Here is a 26676-nt window from a genome sequence, read left to right as displayed (position 1 = left end):
CAATATCAGACATTAGATTTATCAGGTTGTTTTATTTAAAATAGGTGGGATGAGGGAGAGACATGAATTGAGCAGACTAGTTAAAAAGAAGATTGTGGTAATGGTATAGGGCAGAGATAAATAATGCTTTGTAGCAGGTGGCAATGAGAATTGAAAGAAAAAATAGTAGAAGTAATACATGGCAGTAGAATGGACAGAATTTAATGTCTCATTATATATAGGAATAAGGGAAAAGTATTCAAAAATATTACCTAGGTTTCAAATTGTGGTGCTAGGAGGCTGGTGTAGCCTAACTAAAATTAGACATATTTCACCTATTCTCTTATATCAATTAACTTTTCCTGAATAGATGATCAAGGTACTAGATCCTACTTGTGGCACACAGAGTGTCATGGGAGCTGAGAGGAGGGGGTGACCCTTACAAGAATGCCCAGTTTCCTTTGACATCTTCAGACCTCTTGTAATACTATCCCCTACTTCATCACTGCAGAAAGACATTTAATGTTCATTAAGGAGATATAAATAGGTTGCTCCCTTATCAACCTGGCAACTGGGTCAATTTCACACTGAGTCATTAAATGTCTTAAGAACTGGTAATCTATCATGTTTTAATGACAACTTTAAAATGGTATTTCAAAACCAAAAGATTTATATCCCATTAAGAGATGATTGTAATATACTAATGCAAGACTTCACTCACCCATTGAGAGCTGTATTTTATGAAGGAAGTGGGGGTGGCTAGGTAACTACCTTGCAATATTAAAAATAGCTGACCATTTTGCATATTTAGTTTAGAGCCAGCATTTTACTTAATTTGTATTTTGGCAGACACATAGGTAGCCAATTTGATACCTTTACAAATATCTGAATGGGCCATTTTAGCCCATAAATGTGAGCCCCAGGAGCTCGGCAAATAAGCAGAGCCAAAAACAAACCAACGAACAAAACACCAAGCAATATGCCAGTTGTTAAAAAGGTAAATTAAACCCATATATCAATGATGACAAAATAGTTACATATGCAATTGATGGGCAAATATGTATCATTCAATAGGTTCCCATCTTTTCTCCCAAGGGATTATATTGGCTGAAGAGAGACATTTTCATTGCTAGCTATCCCTATTCCTCTTGTCTTTGTTCAATCTTGGTAATAAAAAGGGGGATCATTTTAAGAAAAGGCTGTCTCTATATATATTCTGGTAGTAAGAGTTTTCTAGAATTCCATAATATTTGCATAAATTATTTTTATAATAAATCTCTCTCTGTTTTAACTGTTCTTGCCACTATTACAATTACTCTGTAGCTTTTATTTTACTTTCTTCTATCAAATCTTTATAATTGCACACTAGTATAATTTATCACATGAGATTTATTCTGAGATTTCAAGAAAATTAGGATTCTTCTTTTTTCTTTCCATATGTCTTAATTCACCAAGTGAATTAACAGCTGTTTTGTTTTTGTTTTTGTTTTCTTATGCTATCCAAATCACTGGGTTATTCTCCCATGTACTAATCTTTGCAGTCTCTGGTGTTTCTTGCTATAGGTGCCCTACCTCTTAAAGGCAGAACAAGGCTTTGAGGCTTTTCTTCCTGTGTCCTCCATGTCCTCCACCCAATAAGCCTAGATTAATGATTGCAGAGTTTTGGTGCCTTTAATATCATGTTTTCCTAGAGTCCAACTATTGGATCAAATGGTCAGGCAGTCTGTGATATTCCAGAAGATGGTGCCATGTTTACCACAGTACCTGTAGTGCTGCCTCATAGGAGCTATTGTCACTCCAGTGTACTGCAGTGCAGGTTTCTCTCTTCCACTCTTTTCACTCCATGTCTTTCCCTCACAAACAAGGGTATTGGCTAAGATTTAGAGGTTCTCTGGACTCTTCCCTTAAAGATCTGATTAAATATGTAAATATATCTTTAATGTCTTGCTTGTTCATCTATAAATATAAGAAGAAAGTCTGAATACAATTTGAACTACTTATGTAAATTTCTGGACACACAAATAAAAATAAATTTATTTTCTACTTGTTTTTTCTTCTCAAGAACTTTCCCTCTTTCCTAGATTCTGAGGAAATGAATAAAATGATCATACTTCATCTGAAAAACATTTGGCTTATATTTAAATTATTTACATTTCTGCAAAAGGGAAGCTCCAGCAATTTAGCAATCTTTAACTGCTATTTTCTTCTGGCTTATATATGAAAATCATAGTAGAAAGTAACAGATTGGTTTCATTAGATGTCCTAGATTGTGGGGACATAGTTGCAACTCAATATTTGTAAGTTATAAATGGAGGGGGGGGAAATTTACATTTCAGAAACTAACAATAAGACCTTGGACATCTAATCTAATATAAACTTTAACTTCCTCACCTTTAAAATAATCTATTAAAATGTATTCTAGTTGCAGTATTCAGTAAGTCTATGAGTTATTTGACAGATTAATGATGCCACCTAAAAATTTAATGTCATTTTCATTAAAATATGTTTCTATGTTATATTGTCTCAAACTATGTATGAAGAGAATTATTATCCCTTTTTTTATACAAAGGCAGTGGGCCAGGGAAGTGAAATAAATGGTTCAGGCACACAACTATCTAGTATTTGCAGGAGATGTAATTCCTTTTTCTCCTTCTGCTTTTTGTTTGATTTACTTTTATATATCAGTCTGTAAATTCACTTAAAAAAGTAAACAGCAGAAAAAAATTTAATAGCTGTGATTTGTATGTAATTCATAATACTGATTTAGTAATCAACTATTTTATGCATCACAGCTAACTAGGACCTCTAGTGTTTAGACTCTAGTAGAGATGTAAATGATTTTTTTAAAAAAAAGGTGATAGGGCCAAAAAAAAAAAAACACCCAACTTCTCATCACCATTTTCTATTTGCAAATGTGTGATCAGAAAGAAAGGATTCTTAAATTGCTGAATAAGAAAACATAAAGAAAACATAAATTTTAATTATGCATACAAGATTAAGCAAAAACCCTTTATCACTAAGGAACAATGCTTCAGGTAAGTTTTAGAATAATAGCTAATGTGCTCAGCTAAATTTGGCAGTGGAGAAACTGATAAAAGTCACAGAACACAGTTACTCTTTCTTATAATACCTCATATATCTTTACCTCCAGATTAGAAACTAATGACATACATATATATATATATATATATATATAGCCCTTATATGATATATATATATTATATAAGGTATATATATTATACCTCCAGATTAGAAACTAATGACATACATATATATATATATAGCCCTTATATAATATATATATATTTTATATATATAAAGCCCTTTTAAAAATCAATAAAAACAAAAGATAGATAACATAATAGAAAAATGGGCAAAAGCCTTGAACAATTAATAAAAGAGAGGTTTGCTTTACTAGACATCAGAGAAAAGAAAAACAAAAACTATTATGTCATGCCACTAAAAACTTTCCAGAATGCCTAGGATGTAAGATAGGCCTACTGAATATAGGTAAGTATGTGAATCAACTTGTATTCTCATATGCTGCTGGTGAAAATGTAAACTGATATAATTTTGGAAAACTCTTTGGCAATATCAAGTAAACCAAAACTTACACATATCTTATAGCCCTAAATTTCACTCCTAGGTATATATTCAAAAGAAATTTATGTGTATATTCACAAAATAACATATAAAAAGTGTTTACAATGACACTATGTGTAATAGCCCCAAACTAAAAATAACTCAATTCTCAATTATCCATTAAGAGCAGGATGAATAAATTGTGCTATAATTATACAACAAAACACTATATATAACAGCACTACTACATAATCACAAGTAATATGATATCACAAACAAAAAGAAGCCAGACACAAAAAGTAGATTGTATGATCCTACTTATGTAAATTTCAAAAACAAGCAAAACAAATGTATGGTATAAGAAGTCAGAATAGTTGCTATCCTTGAAAAGAAAATGGTGAATAGGAAGGAGCCTGGGTGGCTTAGTTGGTTAAGCGTCTGCCTTTGGCTCAGATCATGATCCCAGAGTCTGGGGATTGAGCCCCACATTGGGCTCCTGCTCAGGGGAAGTCTGCTTCTCCCTCTACCCTTCATCCTGCTTGTGCTCTCTCTCTCTCTCTCTCTCTCAAATAAATAAAATCTTTAAAAAAGAAAAAAAGGGAAGGAATCTGAGGAGGCACCTGGGTGAAAGTGTCATTATGTTTTTTATGTAAATTCTGATTACACGACACTTCAAATTGAAAACATTAATCAAGCTCTCATATAATTTGTATCTTTTTCTATACATGCTATATTTCAACAAAAAGTATATATTAATTTATATGAATGTGGGGATCCCTGGGTGGTTCAGCAGCATAGCACCTGCCTTTGGCTCAGGGTGTGATCCTTGAGTCCTGGGATGGAGTCCCACATCGGGCTCCCTGCTTTTCCCTCTGCCTGTGTTTCTGCCTCTCTCTTTCTCTGTCTCTGTCTCTCTCTCTCTCTCTCCGTGTGTGTGTGTGTGTGTGTGTGTGTCTTTCATGAATAAATAAATAAAATCTTTAAAAAATAATAATAATTTATATGAATGTATGTGTGTGTATATGTGTTGGTATTTTTTCCGGGTATTCAAAAGTACACATTATTGGGTACTTCCATCTTTAACATCAACACAGAGACATTTTTTTCTTTGGGATGTAACTGAAGCGTAAGCTGGAACTATGATGCGAACCCAGAATTATGAGTACCCTTACAGTTTCATATTTATTTTTTGAGAGCTAGGGTTTGAAATATCCATTAATTTCTTCCAGATACATAATCCATCGCCTCCCTTATCAGTTTTGCTTTTCTATTCTCCATCATTTACATGTTTTTGGTTGTTGCATAAGAGGACAACTTTAACAATGTAATTTGTTGTGTAAAATACACAGTTGAGGTTTGTCATAAGAACTTTTAATGTTAAAAAAAGAACAAAGAACTTTTAATGTTAATTGATACAATTTAAATAATCTAGTCATGAAAAAGTTAATAATGGGGAAGAAAATACAGTATTAAAAATAAAGATAACCAGGTATTAGAGACTTCCTGGTGTAAGTATGTTACACTACCTAAACAAGTACAACTTTCAAAAAGACCAAACCCAAATCTAATTAAATCTCTTGATTAAATCTTGGTTAATTTTTAGAAAATGATGAAGATACAGAAAATCTGAAACATGCTATGGGAAATATAATCATTAAAATTCAGACTGTGGGACAACCTATAGCTCAAAGATTCAGTTTCTTAAATAATTTTCAATGGAAAAAGAAATAGGGCCAGTCTACATATTGGGAGAGAACTAAAGACATATCAACTATCACAGTGAATAGACTTGTCTTGAATCTACATTAAATAAAATTTTAAATATTTATTAACATAACTGAAATATACAATAGGAAGGACTTACTAATTTTTTTAGGTAGCATAGATGTCTGGTTTTATATATATATATATATATATTATATTTTTTTTAAGATTCCTTATACTGTAGATATTCATACTAGAATATTTACAAATAAAAAATATATAATATCTGGGATTTGCTTTAAAAGAATATGGGATGACAGAAAGGAGGAAACACAGAATAAATAAAACAGTATTGGATAAGAGTTGATGAAAACTGGGGCAGCAGTTTAGCGCCACCTTTGGCCCAGGGTGTGATCCTGGAGACCGGGGATCGAGTCCCACATGGGGCTCCCTGTGTGAGGCCTGCTTCTCCCTCTGCCTGTGTCTCTGCCTTTCTCTCTCTGTGTGTCTCTCAAGAATAAATAAATAAAATTAAAAAAAAAAAGAAGTTGATGAAAACTGAACACCGATGAAGTGCTCATGGTTACTAATTATACTATTCTTTGTTCTTTTTATTATGTTTGAAACTTTCTATGATAAATTTAAGGAATAACAAATAAGTTAAAGCAGAGAGGTATATCCTTGAGTGCATTTGAACTTATATGACATTTTCTAGAAAGATAATTATAGCAGCAAAATATGAAGACAGATATTAGACTATGGAACAAATATAAAGATGTGAATCTTTGATTCAGAAACATCACATTTTACAAGTGATTATTCATAAAAGCTAAAAAGTGAGACAAGAGCAGATGAACACACACTTGGTTGCAAAAGCCAAGAACAAAACAACACATTCCTCCTTTTATGCCTTTGTGAATTAGTCACAGTATCAAGTTGTTGGAGAGGCACTTTAATTTGATACCTTTTGTGCTTTGGGGATACTTTTACTGGGTTAAAATTGCTGCTGTTAGAAAAATCAGTGTCAACCATGGAGTTATGTTGACCCTATGGGCAAAGGTGAGATGAGAGGGTCAGGCTGAGAAATGAAGACAAGAGGGGAAACGTGCAAGGAGTGGAGCAAAATGTCAGAGAAAACTTTCTTTTTTAAAATGAGCTGGATTTTTTTTTTCCTTGTGCCCAGGAAGTCATGTTATGCTTTGTCTCAGGAGAGGAGTAGAGAAGCGCCTCTTGCTGCCCTCTGCTAGTATCCTGATCATCAGTGTCAACAGAGTAGCCCTGCTATGCCTTTAGTAGCAGCAGGAGAAATTGAGAGCAGTTCCATATCTGCCCAATTACAGTTTATGGAGCCTGGCCCTGAGAAAGCAAAAGATCAGCACTTTCTCCTTTCATAGTCTGTAAAGGTTCACTCTCTCTCTCAGACACCCTGCCCCTTCCAAATCAAAAGATTCTCAATAAATCAAAATCAAAAGATTCTGGTTCTGGTTCAAGATCTGTACTTTTCCTCCCAGAATTTGAGTCTTTCATTTGCAAATGAGAGACTTGAAATATATTATCTTGGAAGTTTTGTTTAATTCTATCAGTCTTTAAGTTTACATTCACGGATCACCCCTGGTAAGTGTGGACAAGTTTCTTCACGGCTCTTCTGTTTAAGACTGATTACAGAGGGAAGTAGAAGAATAAACCCTAGGATGATTCTCTTATTTAAGCTGTACAAAATTTATTTTGGTTCTGTTCTGTTTTTGTTTGTTCACTTGTTTGCTTTATTCTTTTTTATATATAACTATAGATGTTCTTTGGGGAGAGTAGGTGATTTTTTAAAATAGGATAATAGACTATGCAACCCATCTTAACTTGTGACTAGAGAAATAACCCTCCCTATTTATTCCAATGCTGGGTATTCCCAGATGTCTCATGCCTTGCAAATTCATCCTATGCATAGAATTACATATCTTACATGCATGTCTAATCACAACAATCCCTTGCTCAAGCACACCTCTGGTTCCCCACTTCCTAAAGAAAAAAAAAAAAAACAACTCATCTGTGTTTTTTTTTAAACTTTCTTTTTATAGAAATTTTCACAACTCATGCAGCAATTGGTATACTTCACTAATTTGAAATACAGAAATCATAATATTGTAATTATTTATTTCACATGGTTTTCTTTGTAGGAAGTGCCCTGTTGTTCTCTTGAGACCTCTTTATTTCTGAATTACCCAAGTACCCTAATGGTTACTCAGTCCAAAGGAGTAATTACAAAGGCCAGGCTTAAAAAAAAAACAAAAACAAAAACAAAAACAAAGGCCAGGCTTAAAAGGATACAACTAAGATGTCCAAGTAGTACTCTTATAGCAAGATTTTGGTTGTGCCAGCTTGTATCATTTTTAAACACAGGTCATATACAGAGGGCTCTGGTTAAACTCCTACAGTTCAGGTTTCTTTTAGCCCATAAATGAGCTACAAGATTACCTTCATGTTGCCCAAAGCCCAGGTTTTATGACAAAAGAACTAGGCACAGAGTCCTCAAGCTTCATGTATATGTTTTTTCAGAATTAGTTCAGGCTCATGAATTCTGAGTCCAGGTTAACAGCCTAGATTCTGTTCCCTCACTGTGAGTTCCCCTTTAAGATCTTTCCCTGCCAGTGAACATTAGGCAAGTTCACCCAGTAAACTCTGACAAGTTTCTTGAATTTTAATTCTCATAGAGAGGAAAGTGGTATTTAGCTCCATCCCTTCCTCACCACTGTCCTCAGTTCCTTAGGAAAAAAAAAAATTGTTCCATCCCTTGCCCTGAGCTCTGTACACCAAGATCACGATTCTTTTTATACACACACACACACACATACACACACCACCACCAAGATCAGGATTCTTTTTATACACACACACACACAGACACACAGTTAAGATCCATTTGTACCCTTTATGTAAGGGAGTGCCTGCTGGCTTTGGATTTATACATTAATGGGAGGTCATTCAAGTGTGTCTTTTTATTGCAAGTGTGTCTTTTTAGTTTTCCTTTTAGTAAAGGACATCTACTCTAAGGTCAGTGTGGGACCCAGGAAATTTAACAAAAACCCCTACCCCTGGACAACCAGAGCAGGACTGACTATTTTGTGCTGACCTGCTTATTGCTTAGGGTACTGCCCCACCCTAGTCAAAGACCAGGGCACACCCTAATCAGAAATCTGCTCAGTGATAGGCCAGATCAAATTGATACTTTAGGGTAAAATGTAACTCAATCGGCCACCTGCAAGTGTCCAGACCAGCATGACCGTGCAACTTTCTGCATATCCCATTGGCCACTGGCCCCTATAAAGCTGCTAAGCCTCTTAGTCTCCGGTCCAAGTCCCTGCTCCCCTGCATAGGGTATACTTGGACCCAGGCTCGAGCTTGTAAATAAACCCTCGTGTGTTTGCATTGGTGTCGGCTCCTTGGTGGTTTCTCGGATTCACGATCTTGGGCACAACAGTCAGTAGATACAAAGATTATTTGTATAATGTTTTAAAAATATTTTTTATCCAGCAGTTATTATAAATAGCTATTTCTGCAATTATTATTTACTAAATGTCTTTTAAGTAGATTAATAGTGGTGTACATACAAGAACAGTATTATTCTTTATTAAAAGAATTTATTAATTTATTTGAGAGAGGAAGAGAGAGAAAAAGCACAAGCACAAGATGGGGCAGAGGGAGAGGGAGCAGCAGACACCTTGCTGATCAGGGAGCCTGACTCAGGGCTTGATCCCATGATCAAGGATCATGACCTGAGCTAAAGGCAGATGCTTAACCAACTGAGCTACCCAGGAGCTCCAAGAATAGTATTATTCTTATTCTTACTTACCAGCACAATGCCCGGGCATTAGATACATGCTCAAAATGTGTTTATTGAATAAATTAAGGAAGAGCATATAGATCCGAAAGTGTTCTATGACATATAAACTATGTATCAAAAGATGAAGAAGAGTTAGCAAGTAGAAGGAATAGTATACACAAAATACTAGAAATCTCTAGAGTGTAGAGTTGGATGGAAATGGGAACAACAATGGTTTGTTATGCCTTTGTTCTTGGAGTCTCACACGATTGTCTGGTTTCCCTTTCAGGGCCCTCTCCCCCAGGAATGCACCCACCAAGGTCCTAGACTCTTCTTGGCCCTCCTCAGCTCCCTGCCTGTTTCCTGTAAGGCTGTACATAGTCCTTTTACTTCCTTGTAGCTTGTGAAACTAGTTTATAATAAACTCTTAAAAATATTGTAAAAAAAAAAAAAAAAAAAAGACAGAAGAAGATCATGAAGATACTTACAAACTTTATGATGGAGTTGGACTTTATCCTAAGGTCAATGGGAAAATTTTACAGAATAAAAAGAAGAGAAGTGCATTTTGGAATATTATTCTGGCTTCAATATGGAGGATACATGGAAATAACCAAAACTTGAGTCCACTTTATTAATTTAGGTAAGCAGTCTTGGAACCCTGAAGTAAAGCAGTAACAGAAGAGTAGTGGAAAACTATATATTTAAGGGTAGAACTGACAAGAGTTTATAACTGATTATATGTGGGGATGAGGAGAACAAACAAGCTGAAGTCAATGTTGCGATTTTTGCTTAGACACAACTCAAAGGATCCTGGTAGCATTTATAGTGACAAAAGAAGAAACATACGAGAAATTTGGAGTGATAAGGGAAATATTGAAGTCCATTTCAGACTTTAGTTTGAGACATACAAGCAGTTGTATCTATGCGTATGAAGCTCAGGAAAGAGATCTAGTGAAGATGTATATTTGGTGAAATTCAATACATGGCACAGGAATGGCTAAATTTTTATCTTGTGTTTCTACTCTGAAATATTACAGGATTTTTCTAGAGTTCTGAGTTGAAAACAGAATTTGAGGCAAAATTCCTTAATAGTGAAAAATATGTGTCTATTGATTAGTGAGGTTTCACATGTATATATAGAGAAGAATGGAGGCATATTGGTAGCTTTCATTTAACCGGATCTGGGTGGTAACTGATACCATGGGATATACATATATAAAATAAAAGTGAAAAGGAATTAGGGTGAAATTCTAAAGTACTCTATTATTTTGGAAACATAGAGAAGAATTCTGGTTCTGATGATTTAGGCAATGGACTAGAAAGAGTCTTTTGTTACCAATTTATCATTACTGCAAACAGAGTAAGATTAGAGTAGAAAAACAAAATGTTAAGAAAATGTTTTGCTATTTTTATCTTCAACTGCCCTCCTTTTGTGACAATCACATCCCAACATTCTAACGCTTGGAGGAATTAAAGAATCACTAAATAAGGTTGCATCAATTCTGCATAACATTCTATACTGACTGCCATCAATATGCTGCCACCTTGGTCCTGTAAGGAGGTGTCTATGAACATGCCACAATGCCTAGGTCTCTGTCATTCTACTTGCCTAAAAGCTGCCTTTGTACCCTCCTCGATATCCTGGTTCTCCTTCCTTTTGTTGAGCTTTTATTTTCATCACGGGTACTGCTTTTTTTTTTTTTAAGATTTTATTTATTTATTCATGATAAACAGAGAGAGAGAGAGAGAGAGGCAGAGACACAGGCAGAGGGAGAAGCAGGCTCCATGCCAGGAGGCTGATACGGGACTCGATCCCGGGACTCCAGGATTGTGCTCTGGGCCAAAGGCAGGCGCTAAACTGCTGAGCCACCCAGGGATCCCCATGGGTACTGTTTTGTCAGCATGGTGAGTAAGCCATATTATTAGCTACCACATTTTCCTATTATGGGACACTAGCTTTCCTACTTTCTTAGACTTTTCTATTAATAAATTAATTCAGTGAGGGGTGCTGGGGTGGCTCAGATGGTTAAGTGTCTGCCTTCAGCTCAAGTTACAATCTCTGGGTTCTGGGATGGGGCTCCACATCTGGCTCCAGTTCAACAAGGAGTCTGCTTCTCCTTCACCCTCTGCCTCCTCCCCTGGCTCGTGCTCTCTCTCTCTGTCTCTCTGTTTCTCTGTCTCTATCAAATGAATAAATAAAATCTTTTTAAAAATTAACTAATTCAGTGTATATTTATTATCTCCTGCATTCCAGGCCCTCTATCTCTTTGTTTATTATTTGGGTACACCAGTCCTGTGCAGTAAGTGAAAGAGAGAGACAAATAATCCAACAATTACAACATTCCTGTAAATGTTGTCACAGAGGTGATAAAAGAGAATAGATAAATGAGAATGTTACTTGTTTTCCAGAATCAGTGAATGATTTCCAGAATAGAAGTCAGTGGACTGAGGAAGAGAAATAAATAGGGATATTTCTAGCTTATTTTCTGATTCCACTGATAGACCAATTAGATTCATAGAATAAATTTTGACTACATTTAACTGAAAACTTAAATGTATATTATATTAAACAAAAACTTGTTTATGTATCTTCTCCAAATAAAAGGAGTTTGGAAGGGTCAATCTAGGACTGGTATGGTGGCTTCATAGTTACCAATGACCATTCTCAGTCCTTGGCATCTGTCCTTGAGTTTACTTCACGCTTCAATATGGCTGCTGAAGATCCTATTGTCATCCTACTGTGATTCAGGCAACAAAAAAATGAAAAGAATAAAAGGGAAAGATAGATGCACCTCCTGGATGAGACACTGTGGAATATAGGAGAGGGGTCAGTTGATGGGGAGAGAAAAAAAGATTGTCCGGGAGGGAAGGAGCAAGATAGTCTCCATAATAGTAATGCTGTGATTTCAGAAAGAACAGTATATACAAAGCAATATAACTCCTTACAGTAAAGTAACAACAAAACCAACAAGTATATACAACATATCATAAAAACTGAAGTATGAGTTCTTTGATTAGAAGGAAAATAATTATATCACTGACGCTATTTAATAGCTGTATTTTTCCATATTTATTTCCCCCTATTGGAAGGGGTCCATGAAATCCTCATTCACTTAAATTTGGAGTGTATTTTGTTTCTGAACTGAAGAAACTGTTTGAAAACTTGGAGAGTGTATTTATGGATTGCTTTGCCAACCTGTAGTGGCAATAACTTTTGAGACACTCAGCGGGGTTGACTTTGTCAAGTGTAACAAAGAATATTTCAAATATTGGGGGCTTGGCAAAAACCTTCAGTGTGATTTGCCAGGTGCTGTTCCATCAATTTTTAACACCCATTTTTTTAAAAGACATTTAATCTATACTTATTTCTTACTGCTTTATTTCTTAACTCATCAAAATGTTATATTTCAAGAGCTCTTTGATGTGTATGATACCTTTGGGCTCTCTCCCCCCAACCTTCTGCTAAACAGGAAGTTATGTTAGCCAAGGGGAGAAAGGCAGGAAGAAAACCTTTGAATTTTGGAAAGGGTGTTGGTTCTGGTTGCAAAAGCCTTAAGGTTTGAATCAGTGCTGAGCATGATTGAAATTGTCATCTTGAAAAGGAGGAATTGATCATGAATGGATTTTTTTTTTTTAAATATACAATCACATATGCAGTGAGAAGATATCAAAGATTATCTAATCCCATCTTCTACTGAAGGACTGAATTCCTCCCAACATGTTATGGTCATGGCTCGGTTTGAATACCTCTAATAACAAGAAACTCAATGCCTGCGAAGGTCAACGTATCTTTTTTTCCCCGAAAAATCAAGTGGTTATACCTTTAATCTCTTTTTCACTGTTGAATTTTTTTCATCCTTCTTCCTGATGTGCGTTCCCAACATCTCTCTCCCATAGGTCCCCCTCTCTTACCTCATGAAATAGGGTCCCCCTCTCACCTCATGTTTCCAGCATTCTTCTCTCTGATGATGTGATCCGAGCATGCTCCTCTCAGACAGGTGTCTCCAGCATCTCTCTCTGACGACCTGTTCCCACAATCCCTCTGACTAGCGTGACTGGCATCCTTTCCTCTGAGGACGTTCTCGCAAATCCTCTCTCTGAGGGAAGCTCCTGGCATCCCCCTCAGACGGAGAGTTCGGAGTTCGGGAAGCCGCCTCCTCCAGCCTCTTCCCCACCCCCCACCCACCCCCCTCGTAATGTGTATTTTTGGCATCCCTCCCTGAAGGAGCCTTCAGTCGTCCCCCTCTCTGACAGAAGTTCCCGGCATCCCTCTCTGAAGAAGCATTCAGTCGTCCCCCCCTCTGACGGAAGTTCCCAGCATCCCTCTCTGACGGAAGTTCCCGGCATCCCTCTCTGAAGGAGCCTTCAGTCGTCCCCCTCTCTGACGGAAGTTCCCAGCATCCCTCTCTGACGGAAGTTCCCGGCATCCCCCTCTCTTAAGTCGTTTTCCCAGCATTCCGCTCTGGCGGTGTGTTTTCAGTGTGCTCCTTTGAGCGTGTTCCCAGCATCCCTTTTTCGCTCTCTCGCTTTCTTGCTTTCTCTCTCTCTCTCTACAGTAATCTCTGTCCTTTGGTTTTCATATGCCTCGCTGAGCCGCACGGAATCCACGCATTTCTTCTGCTACGTTGATGGTCTTTCAAATGTTTGAAGGCAGCTATGGTGTCTCCCTGGTTTTCATGTTCTTGAAACATAAAATGCCAAAGTCATTGAAATACGAATGTGGCAACGTTTTAGTCTCATCCAATAACTAGAAGAATCTTGTCCAAGCACCAGTGTTTGTCAATATTACTCTTGAATTTTATGCTCCGTTATTAAATAATATACATGTGCCACCCACTAAAAGAGTTGAAAGAATGCATGCTTTGTCCTGGAAATCATATTTCTATTTATGCAGCCTAAATTCTCTTAAAATGTTCTCTCTCTCTCTCTCTCTCTCTCTCACACACACACACACACACACACACACTCTACATATACCAGGAAAGGAACTAGAACTATATGCACAACATATGACATTAAGGACTGCTTTCAGGATTTTAGACCTAAAGTGGATGTTCAATAATTAGAAATGAATGGTGAATGAGAACACAGCACACACACACATACACACACACACACATTTTTTTTTTCTAAGTCTGTGGACTCAGATTCACAGCAGTTTACCATATACTACAATTATAGCAGGTTCACTACTTAGTATATGAAACAAATCAGCTTAGGTGTTTCAGAAATTTATAATGGAAGGGCAGTGGAGTTTACAGAAACCTATGGTACTTAACAGGGTTTATTTATCAGATTTTACAAATGCTACCAGGAATTCTCAAACACAATCCTATTTTCTTGATCTAAATGTATGCTAACGAAATTCTGAAGTTACCATGTTTAAAAAAGAAGTGTGTCCTTAGTTTTGATTCACAAATATCCACTACTGAGATAATTTTTAGCATCCTAAATTGTACACAGAGAGCCTTACTGAATTTCCTCCGCTGAAATTATTCCCTTTCTCTTAGATATTACCACAGCACTGTATGCATTCTAGTTACCATTAAGTCAAAAGTGGTGCAAGTGGCAGGATCCCTATCTTACAATGAAAATGACTGTAAATAGAAACGAAAACTTTGAATCCAAATACCAGTATTAATAACTAAGTAACTGTATACAAGTTACTCTGTCGTACTAGCTCAGTTTGGTTTTTTTGTTTGTTTTGTTTTGTTTTGTTTTGTTTGTAAAATGAGAAGAGTATCTACTTCTCAGGAGTGTATGCACATATGTGTGCCTGTGTATGTATGAGGGAAGGAATTAATAAAGAAAACACATGTCAACACTTACCTCTCAAATATTTGGTGAGAATTATGTTGTCTACTATAATGTCTGGCCCATACTTGGTTTTTAATATTTATATTCTAGCTCTTCATGCCCAGTGATTAGTTTGTGTGGATTTGGTAAACATCACTGTTTATCTAGCAACCTGTAGAGAGTCACCAACCCAAATACCCCCTTTGGTTATTTGCTGAAAGTTCTGAAGTAAAAGCAGCATAGTCCTGATCAGAGCTCCTCTCTTACAAACAAAACAAACCAACCAACCTAGGGTTAGGCATATATTCCCATCTTCTGTATTTACATTTTGTACTTCTATCTTTCCACACACACCCCCTCCTCAGGTACTCCCAAGGTTTTGGGGAAATTAAAATCGGACACCCCTAGTAATTCAGTAATGTTTGATTAAGAATCACTACTTAGTCTTAACCTTCAATATTTACATGCTATTGTAAATATCTGGAACCAATTTCATTAAAATTTATGATCAAAATATTTACTAGCATTATTTTTAAAAAAAAAAAACTTGGGAACTCTAACATATGACAAAAAATCTGAAAAGAAAACTATGGCATATAATAAATAGAGAGGAAAAAACTGTCACATTTTATATGATACAATTATCTTTCAAAAAAGCTAAAATAATCTATGGTAAAAGCATATTAAGGTGGACAAATATGAAAAATATATTAAAATTTGCATTTATATGAATTAGGAATAATCAACAAAAGTATAATAAAATCATATTTGAAAGTACATACAAGGGATCCCTGGCTGGCTCAGTAGGTGAAGCATGCAACTCTTGATCTCAGGGGTTGTGAGTTTAAGCTTTGCATATAGAAATTACTTTTAAAAAATTGTTTTTTAAGTCTTCAAAAAAAAAAGTGCACATAAAAAACATAGCTAAGAAAAAAGCTTAGAAATCAAGAAATCAGCTAGAGATTATCTAAAACAGAAACAAAAAACTACTGACCTTGACTGAGGGATATAAGTATATCCTAAATAAATTTAAAATACAATGTTATAAAGATGTTAATTCTTCCAAATGAAAAAATTCTCCCAAATGAATTTGTATGTACAATGCAATTTTAATCAATATTAAGCAAGATTACTTTGGAAGTTGATAAGGTGATTATACAATTCATATGGCAGGATACCAAGGATAGTGTGGAAAGAAGAAATTTTGACTACTATATATTAAGTGCTATTATAAAATTATAAGGTTTCACACACTTATGTGTGATGTGGAAAAAAACAATGAAAGACCTGGCATATGGGTAGTTGGGATAACAAAGATATCGAATAGAATACTTATCTCTGCAGAACATGAAGGGGAAATCAGCCCAAAAGTATTATGAAAGTAGAGCAAAAACATTTAAGATTTAGTGTGGGGATTGGGGAGTGTGTAGATACATTCCAAAAAAAAAAAAAAAAAAAGTATTTAAAGCAAAGTGACTAAGCTTTAAATTTGCCAATATTAGGGATGATATTTGAATTCCACAGGGAAAAAAAATAAAAATGATTTCTGGGACAGAATGAATACCCTGAAATGGAACAGAATATGTTGTCTACTGAAAGACAAGATTAATTACAGACAAAACAGAGGGGAAAAAATGCCCACTTTCATTTATAACCTTCCAAATTATGCCTCTTACATGTGTATACCAAATTCTCTATAATAGGCATATATCTCTTTCATTAAAAATGTAATGAATGTTATATAAAGGATAATTCTGGGGGTTCCAATCAACAAAGCAAATCTAATTAGGAATTTTAGACTTTCACAAATAGAGAGATGAAGAAATACCTGTTATGTTCATAAAATAGTATCAAAGGGAGATAAATAAGGACTTGTCAAGCTTTTGCAAAACTGCAGAGTTGTCAGTTTTGGGTAAATGAATTAGAGGAATGAATAAAAGGAAGAATGCTTCTCTGATACGTGCATTTATTTATTAGGCTATCAGAGAGAGCTAATCTCAACGGATTCACTTAGTAGTAGAAATTATTGCAGAGCAGCAAGCTTACATAATCCATTATGAGTCTGAATTTTTATCCAACCACCTAATTAAAAGTTCTTTCCTTCTTAAACCGCTTAATGAGGGTTGTATCATGACTTCTGGAGTGAGTCAGAGGTTTTCAAGGATTTAAGGATGAAGTAAGTAAACACAGAGCATGAAATATCCTTAACCAACACACAGTTTCAGAAGAGTCAAAATAACACAAACGTTGTTATTTATCGCAATAAAATGTAGAAGCATTGACTACTACCATCACTGTTCTCTCAGGAAGCTGCTCTTTTTTCCTGAACTTTTCCTCTCTCGGACATATATTTTTAAATTTGCCTTTGCCTATTATTGGCATTTCCTCCTCTCATTCCATCCCCCATGGACAACTACTCTGATAGCTAAAGTATAACTTTTTGTTGCTAAATTTTCTTGCAAAATGTTTATTGTTGATATATGGGCAGAGTGAATAGTATATATTCTGACAAGTGAATATTATATATTCTGCTATATAATACACTCTCAATCAGTTACTTATATCCTTAGGCATCCATGTTGCTTGTGAATATCTAGCCCATTGTATCTAACTGCATGTATCTAACCCCACCACTTTTTAAATAGTCACTCCCTGGGTCATGGATGCTCTCCAACCTCCCACCACCCTGTAGAATAATATTGTGGTGAGCATCTACTTTGCACCTTTTGGAATGTGTGCAGATTCCTTTGGAATATATATCTAGGAGGTAAACTGTTATCATAGAGTGTACAGCTAATTCATTGATTAATTTCTGCCAGAATGCTGTCTAGAACAAAAGCACCTGTGTACACGTCTACTCTAATATTGCCACACCCTGGCTTTGTTTCCAAAATGGCTGGGCTCTTTACAAGTGGGGACTCTCAGGTCTCAGCTCCCTGTCTGTCACTGAGTGGAAATGTGTCTGTAGGCTTCTCTCCCCCTTTAGGAAATGACTTCAGAAGGGCAACAGGGTTGTGGAAAGGCTCCTAGGGCTCCCAGATCCAGGAGGGTGGAATGACCTATCCCAAAGAGAAAGCTTTGTCAGATGAGCCACTGCCTGGATTTCTTTCAGGTCCAAGACCAAGGCAAGAGTGTCTTAAGTTGTTTCTGGTTATACTGTCCCTCTATTTGATTGCAAAAAGTAAATGCTTTGCTTGGGGCCCAGGCTGCCTAATGTGGGGTCCTCTCTGAGAAGCTGTGCAGTATCTTAATGAAACCTGGGACCACTAAAAAAAATAAATAAAAATTTAAAAATAAAAACAAGTAAAGCAATATCTATATGAATATAGTGCAAAGGTGCTATATTGATAGGTGCAAAGTAATACCCTTTGGCCATTTTTTATTGTACTTCTTTGGTTACTAATGAATTTGAGCATTTCTTCATATGTTAATATCTTATAGGATTTTCTCTTCCCATACTGCATATTGCTTCCTCTGTCCAATTTTCTTTTGTAGTTATTGTATTTTTCTTGTTTATTTCCAGGAAATCCTATGTATTCTAGGTATCCGTCCCCTGCTATTTTTAGAAGTAGAAAATGTCATTTTTCCATTTGTTGTCTTTGCAAACGTATCCATAGTGTTTTCCATTGAATAAACGCCAATTAAAAAAAAATCATAGTTCATGGTTTGGGAATTTTTAATGTCTTTCCCAATAACAAGATCACAAAGATGTTTTTAAGAATTTAAAAGTTTTACATTTTGTGTATGTATTTAGTCCATCTGGAGTCCATTTGTAAATTGTCTTCATTAGGTATCTAAATTAATCTTTATATAGTGAGGCATAGAAACATCATTTATTTTCCCTATTGATTTAAGTAGAAATTTTATTACTTTTTAAGTTGCCAAAGTTCCCATACACAAGTGTTCTGTTTCTAAAGTTTCTGTTCTGTTCTCTTAGACCATTCTTCTATTTTTGTTCTAATATCACATTAATTTACATTGCTATGTCATTGTAGTATGTCATAATTTCTGTGAGGCAATTTCTCTACCCCAACTTATACTTTTTCAAAGTTGACTTTATTCTTTTATATGAATTTTAGGGTGAGTTTATTAAGTTCCTGAAAAAATCCAATTGAAAATTTGATTGAGATTGCTTTTAATACATACATAATTCATTAGAACCAGCATCTTTAAAAGTTAAATCATTTCATCTGAAAGTATGGAACTAATTTTGATTATCTTTTATGCCTTTTATTGGGAAATTAAATTTTTCTCCATAAGAATTATATATTTTTAAATAGGATAAATTGTAAGTGACTGATAGTTCATGCTGCTTTTATAAAGAGTACTTTTGTACACTGTTTTCTGGCTAGTCCATCATTATAAAAGAGGCTACCATCTCCAATGTTATGTTAAACAGTGGTGACAGCATCATTTGTATATTGTTTCTAATCTTAAGAGAGAGCATTCATATTTTGTCTTTTCTTATTTTGCTTTAACTTGGTAGCATAAAGCCCTTGCCAATTAAAGCATCCATTCCTATTCTTTGCAAAAGTCACTTTTTAAATCATAAATAGATACTGAATTTTCTAAGTAAACATTTAATTAAAGTATAACATACTTTTAGAAAAATGGACAAAATCACAAAAAAATGGCTTAAGAGTTTTATTTGTTTTGTTTTCCTTTTAAATTTTTATATGGAATAATTCTAGGTTTACAGAAAAATTGCATGGATAGTACAGAGAGTTCCCAAACATTCCTTTAATTTTAAGATCTTAATTATTATGGTACACTTGTCAAAATCAAGGACCAATATTGCATAACTATTATCTAGTACCAACCTTTATTCAAATATCAGCAGTTTGTCCATTAATGTCCTTTTTTCTATCCCAAGATGCAATCCAGGATGTTCCATTGCATTTAGTTGTCGTGTCCCCTTGGTTTCCTCTAATTGGGGATAGCTGTTCAGTCATTGCTTGTTTTTCATGATCTTGATGGTTTTGAGGAATATCAATCAGGTAGGTATCTTGTAGAACTTTCCTTAATTTGGGTTTGTGTGATTTATTTTCTCATGAGTAGACCTGAGTTATGGTTTTGGGGAAGGAATACTACAGAGGTGAAAATGTCTTTCTCGTCACATCACATCAAGAATATATAATAGCCACATGCTGTCATTGGTGATGTGCCTTGATTACTTTGTTAAGGGTCTATTGCCAGCTTTTTCCACTGTAACTCCCTCCATTCTCCCTCAATTCTTTCCATACTCTTTTCTACAGAAGGAAAACATGAAGTACATCCTATACTCAAGGTAGGGCCACGGATTAAGCTGTATTGCTGGTAGGTAGTATTTACATACATCTCCTGGAATTCTTGTAAGGAAAATTTGTCTCTTCCTCCATTTATTTATTCAATCATTTAATTATATCAACATAGCCTCATGCACATTTGTTTTATACTTTGGGTTATATATGAAGTTAGTCTATGTGGTTGCTGGTGATTCAAACTGAGCTTTGGCCTGGGTCCTTTCAACATGTTTTATCCTTTACTTATCTTTAGTGTTTTCTTACTTTCTGGTCCCAGAAGCTGGTCCTAGTTCATCTAGGCAGTTAATGGCAAATGGCTAAACACACTGCATTTTGGGGTTGTCACTTTCCCACATTTAAGAAACAACAGATGTTCCCTGTGGTTTCTCTTCATCTTTCAGTTATTTCCTCCATTGATTATAATGTGGGTTTCAGGATCACAATAAAATGCTTCTCTAATTACATTTTATTCTTTGCTCTCCAGAAAAGTAAAACCCTTAAGACATGTTAATGGTCTCAACTGTAGATTTGAGCTCACCCCTAACGGCAGGGCCATGCTCAGAGACTTGTCACTCTCAGCGGTGGCCTGTGTGAGGTAAGAACTGTAGACAGGACGCTGAAGTGAATCATTTCCATCAGAGGGTAAGGTGGACTTCTGCGAAAGAGGTGAGATCATCATATTCAATTTCGATTGTCTATATTTCCTAGTAATGATGACATGATACTCATCTGAGATGCGAAGCATCTCCCAATTGAATGTGTTGCCCTGTCTGCCCAGAGACATAGTGGGCATGTCTTCCAGGGAGAGAGCTGACAGGGAGCATGGGTGACTTGAACACAAATGTCCCACCAGGATCTCAGCAAAGAGAGGAAAATTAATTTTGGCAGGGCTTTTCATTTTCTTCTTTTTTCTCTTTGTTACTATTTTTGAAGGGGTTGGTAATGAAAATTAAGTTCTCAAATGAGATAGTTTAAATAGCGTAAAAATGGGCATCCAAATCCTATTGTGACTCACAGACACCTGGATAAGCAAGAACAACAGAAGAAAAGGAGGCAAAGCCTTCGATGACAAATGTTTCCCTTTACCTTCTTCTGTTTTATCATAAAAGTTTAAGGAACTCAGGTTTTTCTGACTTTTGGTGGTTGAACTGCTCCATCCTCTCAATTCCTAAGGCATTTGGCATCTAGGTTACACCACACAGAAGAGTATAGTTGTTTTTAAAAATGTTAAAGGTAAAAAAAATAAAATAAAATAAAATAAAAATGTTAAAGGTAAAAAAAAGAAAAAATGCAAACGACTAATTTGTTTAATTTATTATAGCTATAACTATGCATTACCCTTACCACTACTTCAAAGGGTGAGTCTTCAGTATAAATCAATGACAAAATTTGCCTAACTTATTTAGATAAAACTAATGAAGATTTTATTGCATTTTAATAGCTTGGTTTCTTCTATAATGTAGTTCTATCATTGCAGTATTTTTAAATAAAATATAATAATTAAAGAAAATGATTATTTTAAAATTTCCAATAAAAATTGTTCACTCTTTCTTAATCATCCACCATTCCCTAATATCTTTTGCTGTGTACTGCTGAAAAAGAGTAACTCAAAATAATTATGGGAAAGATTTTATATCTTTCCTTTAAGGATACCACTAGTATCCTCAATTTCATCTTTTGAAGACCCTCTAAGAGTTTTGCTTGCCCACATACATCTCTCTTCTGATTGCTGAAACATATTGAGGACTAAAATGGTGATATGTTTACTACATAATGATTAATACCTTCCTTACCACATACTTCTGATTTTGTCACCTATAGCTATGTAAGGGTTTAATATGCATAACCTTTTTTTCCCTAACAAGAATGTGGATTTTTAGCATTGATTATCTATTGGACATGGTGCTTTTTCTTAGCACATTAATGGAAGTAGATTCTGCAGTGAAACCCATGGGGAGATGGATTAATAATTTTTTTTAATGTAAAGACAAACTTAAGAGTAGGAACAACAATTTCTTATGAAGGCAACATATGAGTTTAAGCAGGAAATTAATCCATTTTTTTTGAAATGTATCTGACATTTAACAGCGACCTAGCATAGAGGGCCTCTCTGGCAATTGTCCTGATTCAGCCAGAGCCAAAACTTAAGCCACCCAAAGGAGCATGGAAAACTAAGACCCTGAGGAAGAGAAGCATCCTCAAATGATTAGAAAAAGAAAGAAGCATTTTTAGGGAGATTGGTTACAAAGGGAAAATACAGGGATGCCTGGGTGGCTCAGGGGTTCAGCATCTGCCTTTGGCTCAGGGCATGTTCCCCGGGTCCAGGATCAAGTGCCGCATTTTTTTTTCTTCTGTAGGTTAAATTTTTTTAATATTCAAAACATTTATTATGGTTTTCATCTTATAAAAATGTATATTTTTAAAGAGTTGGGAGATTGTTAAATACTTCATGCTAGGCAGACCTTGTTATTAAGAACCCCTCCACTGTAGTAACTTCCTCCAGTTCATACATTCACAAGTGCAGGGTACATATATAAATATCCACATGCACACATCCACATACACTGCCTCAAGGGCTGGGGAAGACTCAAAGTTATTGGCCATACAACTGGGCCTCTGGTGGACTCATCCAAATGGCTCACCAGAAGAGCAACTGGCTCAATTCCTTCTCTCCGGTCTCTCCCTTTAACAGAGACTGAGAACCCGAAGTCATAGAGTTACATCCGACTTATAAAAGCAAGAGGCATCTGTCTGAGGATGAGGATAAGCAAAGTGGGAAAAAGGATGAAGCTAAGAACACCAAACACTTTTAGCTGGAGTTGTCTGTCACTGCAAGAGGTCAAGGGACCTAGGGCAGCATCTATGGTTGAAGGAAAAGGATGGTGCTCCGCATGGCTTAGAGTTCCTAATAACAAGGGTAATACAGTAACAGGAAGTGATAATTTGGGGGGCAAGGGAAGGCAATAAGAAAAAATATACATTTGGAATTTTTACCTTTTTTTTTTCTTTTTGCCTCTCTACACTGCTTCTCCCTCTGCCTATGTCTCTGCCTCTCTCTGCGTCTCTCATGAATAAATAAAATCTTAAAAAAAAAAACAGAAAATGCAGGATGCTAACAGGAAATGGAAAATTCGAGAGCTTTCTTTCATGTGGAGCACTCTCTGGAGGCCTAGGGTCTGAAGATTTATATTATGTGGACTTCAAAGTGGGGAAAAATATACTCTAGAGAACGCATTTAAGCAGTTGTGGGGGAAAAAAATCCTTCTATTTACCTCTTATATAAAACATCAGGAATGTTTTAATACATTGATTGACATTGATGCTCTGTTTTGGTATCTGCTAAAAAGGATTCTGAACCCAATTCAACTGTGTGGTATAGGAGCGCTCTTCCCACATCAATAATTCTCTGTATACAAGCAGTGTGCCCCATAATTCAACTGAATTCCAATATTATCTACATGGAGATAGCTCCAGATCCCACAGGTTAAGGGTTCAGTCCTCTGAGTGAGTCCTCCCAACATCAGAAGCCAATTGAAGGAGCAGGTTATCACCTGTGTTGCTGACTGACTTGCTATAGACTGGAGATTACAACAACCCCTGCTTTAGGTTTGATTAATTTGCTGAAGTGGTTCACTGAACTCGGAGTAACATTTGACTCACGAGCTTACTGGTTTATTATAAAAGGATATAACTCAGAAACAGCCAGGTGGGGATCCCTGGGTGGTGCAACGGTTTAGTGCCTGCCTTTGGCCCAGGGCGCGATCCTGGAGACCCGGGATCGAATCCCATGTCGGGCTCCCGGTGCATGGAGCCTGCTTCTCCCTCTGCCTGTGTCTCTGCCTCTCTCTCTCTCTGTGACTATCATAAATAAATAAAAATTAAAAAAAAAAAAAAAAAAAGAAACAGCCAGGTGGAGCAGATGCACAGGGTAAGGCAGAGGGAAAGAGCATGGAGCTTCCACGCGTTTTCCTAGGTGTATCACTCTGCTCAAATCTACGTGCTCACCAACCTGAGATGTCTCCAAACCCCATCCTTTTAGATTTTTTTTTTATTTGGCAGTTTCATAATATCGGCATGATGTATTAACTCATTGGCCTTTGGCAATTGATTCAACTCCCAGCCTTTCTCCCCTCCCTGGAGGTCAGGGAATAGGATGAAAGGTGCCAAGCTTCGAATCATCTGATTGGTTCTCTTGGAAACCAGCCCCATCCTTAAGTGGCCTAAAGTAACCTCATTAACATAACAAACAACACCTCTGTTACTCTCCTCACTTAGAAAATCCGAGGGTTTTAGGAGCTCAGTGCCAGAAACAGGGACAAAGACAAAATGTATATTTCTTATTATAAATCACAATATCACACTATGTAAAAAAGTCATATGTCACATATTGCATGTGAGACAAATGAGAGAATTAAAATATCCCAGAAAAAGTAGTTCTCAAATTGTGGTCTCCAGACAGCTTGGGGATGGAGCCCAGCAATCTGTATTTTAAGGAGCCTTCTAATTGATTCTGATGTTTATCACCACCATCATCATCATCTTACTAACATATATTCAACATTCAAAAAAGAAATAAAAAGAGAAAATAATGAATCTAGGCTTACTAGGCTCTTCAGAAAAGGGAATTAAGAATTCAGTAAAATTTCTTGACATTTGTAAATTTCCAACATTTATAATTTTGTTTTAAGGGATATCTCTGGAGCAGAGTCAATCCCTGAGGCATGGCCAGCAACAGGATCAAAACCAGACCTTACTGAAGATATATCTGGGTAGAGCATCCCAGTGTTAACCAAATTATTGATATTTTCATGTTTATATCCTGCTTTAGTTCTTTGGAATCAGATTGATAAAACTTTGAGCATTAATTATTCTCTCTTTGTAACCACTCTAACTCCTTGAAACTGCTCCCTTTTCTTTTTAATCATTTGGATTAATTAGCTTTTCAGACTCCTGAAGATCTTATAAACTCCATGTTCTACCTTTCCTCACACCTTCCACTTCAACAAGTTACTTAACTTCTCTGGGTCTCACTCACCTAGCCAAGAAAATGGGATAATTATATCTATCATAAAATGGTGTGAAGATTAAGTAAGATTATTCTTTCAGTAATTTAACACAATGCTATATACAATTATGGTATGCACTTAAAAAAAATTCTCTTACTGCCCTTTCAAGAATCTGAAAAAGTATGAGATTCATTTGGGTATTGCTGAGCTTGAAGTGATATATAAAATTTTTAAAAAGTGAAATGTTCATATGGTCTATGCTGTACAAAGTTGGAATAGCTTCAACACTATGGAGTATTAAAGACAACTGTCTATCGTCTGCCTGCAGAATGGCTGCCATAACTGAGCTGCTAATTAAGCTCATAGTGGCACATCATAAGGAATAGATGATGCTTTTGGCCTTGGGGATACTTCATCTCATGTAGTAGTTGGACATTTTAAAGTGATTTTTCTTAAATAAAAGAAATAGAATATTGCAGATAAAGTTGAAATTCCTTTTATTACCTTCTCCTCAGGAGTAATCACTATCATAAATTTGCTATGGATTCTTCCACTCTGTTTTTACCCTTTTAATATATGAATGTACACATAAACTCTATTCTATATTGCTCTGTGTGTTTTTAAAATTATATAATCTCTATTGTACTATATGTATTACTTGGCAAATTAATTTTCACCTAATATTTAGGGATCTATCCTATCCATGTTAGGTATATGTTGCTTATTTAAAGACTAGCCATATGGAATTTTGGGCTTCCAGCCCAGTTTACAGAAATGAAAGAAGAGTCACTTTAACCCTTGCAACAACAACGACAAAAAGCCAAACTTCAAATTCATGCATTTTTCTGAATCCTTGGAGTTGGAGAGCAAACAACTGTTCTAAACTCTAAAAAGAGTTGATGTCTATGTAGACAGAAGTGATATAAGCCAGTTCTCATGCTGGGCAGAAGCAATAGATCGGTAAAGAGTTAAGCTAGGAGAGTTGATAACTTGGTGAAGGCCAAGCATGAGTTGATGGGACAGTGTGAAACCCTGAAAATAGCAGGAATTGTGAAGTCCATACCCTCTTATAGGTTTTCTCCATAGATACCACCAGACAAAGTTTAAAAATCCTTAAAAAAATTATCTATTATAGTACAGAGCTAAAAAAAAGGGGGGGGGCAGCCATTCAGGAGGGATAAGAAATTCTGCCTAGATCCTTCTCCATCTCTAGCATAGAACAAACCCTCAAATTGTGAGGGAAAAGACAAGTGCTACTGTTGTAAAAACTGCCCCCCCAAATCACTGTAGCTGGGAATAAAGAATGGGGGATAAAAGAGAGGGGGCAGGATCATGAGCTGGATCAACAGCTACATGTGAGGGAAAGGTAGAACTGAGAAGGCCATACCCTCAAGATCCAGAGACACAATGCTTCCTTGTCAGAAGCTTAATCAAAATAATGAGAAACATACTCCCTCATACCCTCTACAACCAAGCTACCAACCTTCAAAGACAACAGAATACTGCTGGAAGA

General features: G+C 36.0%; 1 long non-coding RNA gene across 1 annotated transcript in view; it reads right to left on the bottom strand.

The window, feature by feature from the left end:
- LOC111096762 overlaps positions 1-13738 on the bottom strand; it is a 302866-nt gene extending 289128 nt beyond the window's left edge. Inside the window, exon 1 of the long non-coding RNA XR_005362466.1 lies at positions 13018-13738. This is a non-coding gene — a long non-coding RNA (uncharacterized LOC111096762). The remainder of the gene's footprint in view (positions 1-13017) is intronic.
- Positions 13739-26676: the final 12938 nt, after the last annotated feature.

The sequence above is a fragment of the Canis lupus genome, chromosome 7 (genome assembly GCF_011100685.1).
Source record: "Canis lupus familiaris isolate Mischka breed German Shepherd chromosome 7, alternate assembly UU_Cfam_GSD_1.0, whole genome shotgun sequence".
NCBI lineage: Eukaryota > Metazoa > Chordata > Mammalia > Carnivora > Canidae > Canis > Canis lupus.
This window is presented reverse-complemented; position numbering and strand designations above follow the sequence as displayed.